General features: G+C 41.6%; 1 pseudogene; it reads left to right on the top strand.

Annotated features, from left to right (window-relative positions):
* The first annotated feature begins 718 nt into the window (after positions 1-718).
* Positions 719-3,737, top strand: LOC137946623 (protein CELLULOSE SYNTHASE INTERACTIVE 3-like; annotated as a pseudogene).
* The last annotated feature ends 1,718 nt before the right edge of the window (positions 3,738-5,455 follow it).

The following is a 5,455-nucleotide window of genomic DNA, read 5'->3' as shown; positions in this document are numbered from 1 at the left end:
AAACGTCAACTCTGGATTTTATCGTGATTCGTGCCTCTCTTGAGTGCCACGTAACCACGAATCCGGATTCTCAATCCTTGTGTCTAGCCCCTCTCGGGCGCCTAGAGTTAATGACAGAGATCGGATTACAATAGAATGCAGAGAATCAATTTCCTATTGTGATGATGCTAAAATTATCAACTCTGGATTTTACCGTGATTTGTGCCTCTCTCGAGCGCCACGTAACCACGGATCCAATTTCTCAATCCTTGCGTCTAGCCCCTCTCGGGCGCATAGAGTGAAAGACAAAAATCGGATTAAAATACCAAAATCCAACCTAAATTACAATGCTTCCCTAACTAGCTAATTTAATCAAATATCCAGAAAATAAATATTCGATAAACATTAATTATCAAATCAAATTTAATAAACATTCAAAACCTAAGTTCAAACTATAGGAAAATTAAATTACAAAATGACGGATTACTCCCCTTCTCCTTCCTCCCGCTCGAGCAGCAAAGGCTGGTTCTCACGGGTGTTGCAATTTACAGAAATTGATGGCTTCGGGTTGCAAGAGCGAGTGGTCGGAGGTAGAGACGACGCCGACGAAGAAGGATAGAAACCCACGGATGGAGGTGGTGCGGTGGATGACGGAATGGAGCCGAAGTCCTCTGACCGGCTCTCTCGAGTCTCGGTCGGAGTCGGAATAGCTCCGAAAATGGTCAGAAATGGGTAATCGATGCCGGAGGATGGTCGGAATGCGGAATCAGCGCCGGAGGAGCCCTCTCAGGTCACCTCTAGGCCTGACGAGCAGCGTCAAACTCGTCGCGACGGAGACTCTCTCGAGCTCTCCTCAGTCTGTTCTCAGTTGCCGGATGGTGGTGGACGATGGTGACGAACGGTGTTCGAAGGGAGCCCTCTCGGGTCTTCCCTCCGAACGGTCGGTGGCTGGAGGGAGACTCTCTCGAGCTCTCCTCTCCTTTCACCGGTGGCTCCTTTGTTTCTCCCCTGTTATTGGTCCACGACCCCCTTGCTTTCAATACGATTTTTGCCCTAAAAAATCACCACCCCCACTAATGGCATTTCTGTAAATATCTTCTTCTCCACACAAAATTCTCCTGAAATTCCATAATTAAATCCATAAAAATCATTTCAGGAAGAAATAAACCCTAAAAGCAATATAAGCAGTGATTAATGCCAAATTCAATAAATGCACGTTTCAAGTGAAAACCGATAAATAACCACCTATAACACAATTATAAGGGTTAGTCAACTAGTTCTCATGTCAAAATCAAACATCTATCAGTACCTTCCAGTTTCTGTTTGTCAAGACCAGTGGTCTTGATATCTGGTGAGATGTTGCGAGATCTCCCAAAAGACTACTACTCGGTTTTCTAGTTGGGTTAAGAAATTTATGTCTTCGGGGGCCCTTCTTTGATACATATAGATTTCAAATTTGGGGATAATCCTGGTGTCTTCCAAACATTTGCTGAAATTCCCAGTCAAAATGAGAATGTTTGGCACGCCATGATAGTCGCATTCTGCCACAACAGGAACGTCGGGGAAGCACTGGGGGTCTATGAGGAGATGGAAAAACAGCAGTATGTGCCTGCTTATGGAAAATTCAATTTTATTTTGGAGGCTCCTCTTCACATTACACAAGAAACAAATCACGTGACTCTGCTCAGTGAACAACTTGCAAATCTCGGTGCTATTCCTGTTTCTGTAAAGAAAGGGATTGATAAGACTGTTCCAGGCTTGGTCGAGGAGTTGGAAAATTTTCAAGTGGGTGGGAGTTCTGCCTTTGAGAAGGGAGCCAACGTAAAACAAAATGGAGATAAAAAAATTTTGGGGGTGCTGAGAATGGTCTTGTGGAGGGATGAATTTTCTATGGCTGGGTTATACAGCCTGACTCAATTTCAAATTTGCGTTGCTGTAGTATTCTTGGGGTGGGCAGGAGAGCCACTTCCAACTTTCCAAATTGCTGTTGTGGAGGCAATGCACCATTGGAATCCAGCGAAAAATATTCCAGTAATTTCATTACTGGGACAATCAGGTAAACAACATCAAGAATATGTTGTCTCATTGTTGGTGATCTTGTTGGACCATGTTGATGACTCCACATGGGCAATTACAGCTGCCGGTGGGATCCCTCATTTGGTACAATTGTTAGAGTTGGGATTTCAACAAGCACTAGAGGATGCTGCACATGTATTGTGGAACTTATCCTGCCACAGTGAAGATATTCGTGCATGTGTGGAGAGTGCAGGTGCAATCCCTGCTCTCCTTTGGCTTCTTAAAAGTGGGGGCTCTAAGGGACAAAAGGCTTTAGCAAAGGCTCTTATGAAGCTTATCCAATCTGCAGACTCTGCCACTGTAAACCAACTTTGAGCTTTGCTCCTGGGAGATATGCCTAGATAGAAAGCTTATTCTATTTCTGTTATGGGGCAGGTGCTTACAATGGCTTCTCAAAAGGACTTAGTACAAACAGAAGGGTTGGGAAATAAAGGGCTGAGATCTCTGGTTCAAGTTCTTAACTCCTCAATTGAAGAAACTCCAGATCATGCAGCTTTTGTCTTGGCTGATCTATTCAGCACACGGTAAGATATCTGTGACAGCCTTGCAACTGATGAGATTGTTCATCCATGCATGAAACTTTTGACCAGCAAAACTCATGTTATTGCAACCCAATCTGCTCAGGCCTTGGGAGCTTTATCCCGCTCTACCAAGGTTAAGACAGCTAGTAAGATGCCTTATATTGCTGAAGGTGATGTCAAACCCTTAATCAAGCTGGCAAAGGCTTCTTCCATGAATGCAGTTGAGAGTGCTGTTGCTGCCTTGGCTAATCTTTTTTCAGACCCACAAATAGTTGGAGAAGCTCTTGTTGAGGATGTGGTCTCTGCTTTGCCAAGAGTTTTAGGCGAAGGTTCTCTAGAAGTCCTGGCACTTGTTGACTGTTTAAATGCCATGGACATGGAAGGAACAAATTCATCTGATGCTTTGGAAGTGCTTTCCCTTTTGGTCAAAACAAAGCCAAGTATGAATTTCACATACCCTCCTTGGATTGCCATTTTTGAAGTTTCATCAAGCATGGAACCTCTAGTTCGTTGCCTCACTGGTGGACCCATCCAGTTCAAGACAAGGCTATAGAAATTCTTTCTCGGTTATGTGGTGAACAACCAGTCCTACTAGGTGACCTCTTGGTTGGGCACCCTGGCTGTATTGCATCTCTTGTTGGTACGTTTATGCGTTCCTCAAGTTCAGAGGTGAGAGTTGGTGGGGCTACATTGCTAGTCTGTGCAGCAAAAGAACACAGACAGAGGACAATAGATGCGCTTGATGAGTCAGGATTTTTGAAGCGGTTGATTTATGCCCTATTAGATATGGTGAAGCACCATTCAAACTCTAGAGATTCAGAAATGGAAGTTGGAACCAAAAGAAGGTTTAGGGAGAAAAATCTATACCGTCTTGAAGGGGATGGGCTTCCTGACCCTGCAACTGTTCTTGGGGGAATTGTTGTTGTCGTATGCTTCCATCACCTCCTTTTGTGTTGCAGGCTCGTCGTATACCTGGTGCATGGGAGATTTCCGTCCAGTGGACAGAGGCTGACACTCACTGCTGAAGCCTCATGTGAACCGTTCCAGCCTTCCGTGTTGTCTATCCCAACTTACAAGCTTGAGGATAAGCTCTTTCTCCAGGAGGGGAGTGATGTTATGGACTCCATAGCATCCAGAGTAATCAGTAGATGTACGGTTTAATTTATGCAATTCCCAGTTTTTGTTGTTAGCAGGGTTTTATTGTAATTTCCTTCAAACTTGTGCCCTCGGGTTGGGCCTTTGTTTGTATGCGTTCCCTAATCCCTTTTTTGGGGATGTCAGACTGAGTAATGAATTAAGCATTGATCTAGACTAGACTAGTGTAAACGAGATTGGGTTCTCTGTCTGACGAGGCCGAAGGTGCAAGCTTCCTTCGAAAGTTTAGTTATCCTCATGTCTGCCGATCCGGAACCAGAGGAGATCATCTGGTACCTGATCCATGGAAATGGGGCTTATGTTTTATGAAATGTGCATGAACCTTATCGCTATGAGTATAACTTCGAAGGCCAACTTGACTGGGTTCGCTTCCTGAAGACCGTCAATGCAGTAGGGTTGTATGTTGTTCTTTGAATTGATACTTATTATTGCACAGTATGGAACTAGGAAGGACTCCCTATTTGGTTGGAGTAGTTGATAGGCTTTGGGTGGCCACATGAGGCTGCACAAGGTTGAGATCTTTGATCCCTTTTCCATGGCCAAGAAGGCCAATGACACCACCTAAGAGGCTTCTTGCTATTGTTGCAAGCCTTCTCTCAAGCAACACTGGTTCAAAACCAGGTCAGGCCAAGTCATAAGTATAAATTTGAATTACCCAAACAAAACATATGATCCAAATGTTAACCTCAAAATTCAGTAACACAATCACAAAATTGAACTAGTTTAAGATTGGAAACTCAATCCTATAAAACAAAATGAAAGAAAACTTCAGCTCTTTCCCTTCATGATAGAAAAAAAATAATGTTGAGTCCCTTTTCCCTGCAAATGCATGAGCAAAATGAGCAAAATCTCCACCTATAACAAAAACAAAAGAATAGAAGTTATTATTGTTTGATAAAAAGTATACTCTTCCACAACTAATTACTTCATGTAAGGGAAAATATTAAATTACCAAGATGGGAAAAAGATGAAAAATCATGTAACTGGTAGCATTATCTCCACATATCAAACAATTTAATAAATAAAACTAAATGATTCCCAAGAAAAATATTACAATGACCAATTATCCAATATTAGTTCATCTTTTAATTTTTCTTGAAACCAAGAAGAACCCAAATCCAATTACCACCACAAATCAAAGCTTGAACTGTATTTGGTGTCAAGGAAGAATGATATGAGTTTATTACTCTACCACTAGTTCTAAAGTAGAATCTAAGGCTATTGTAGATATGGGAATTACAAGAATCTCTTTAAGGCAATAGTTGAAATTTCAAGTTGTTTATTTTCTACCATTCTAAAATATCAAAATCATATTTTGATGTTTCCACATAAATATTCACACCTTTTTCTCGATAATTGTCCAATTTCGATCTTGGTGAACTCACTACTTCCACTTGTTTCACTTAAGTCATTAACTTTTATTAACCTAAACTTGAAGAAGAATGTGACCTATAACTTGTGGCAACACCTAAAGAGCTAACAGTCAAAACAATATCTTTATTACTAATTATCACATTACACATGGCAACATATTCACCATAAATATTAAATGAGGTCCAATGAACTAATTTTATATTGAATCTAGCTTCCACCTCAAAATATATATATGGAGAACACATTTTTGTTGAAATTTGGGATTCCATGATGTATAATCATGATGGAAGAGGATTAAGGGATGAGAAGAAGAAGAAGAAGAATTGTGGAGAGGAGGTCTTAGGAGGACA

The sequence above is a fragment of the Aristolochia californica genome, unplaced genomic scaffold (assembly GCF_029961685.1).
Source record: "Aristolochia californica isolate CCGP_79_NKW_82.1479 unplaced genomic scaffold, dmAriCali1.0.hap1 SCAF_12, whole genome shotgun sequence".
In the NCBI taxonomy this organism is placed as follows: domain Eukaryota; kingdom Viridiplantae; phylum Streptophyta; class Magnoliopsida; order Piperales; family Aristolochiaceae; genus Aristolochia; species Aristolochia californica.
This window is presented reverse-complemented; position numbering and strand designations above follow the sequence as displayed.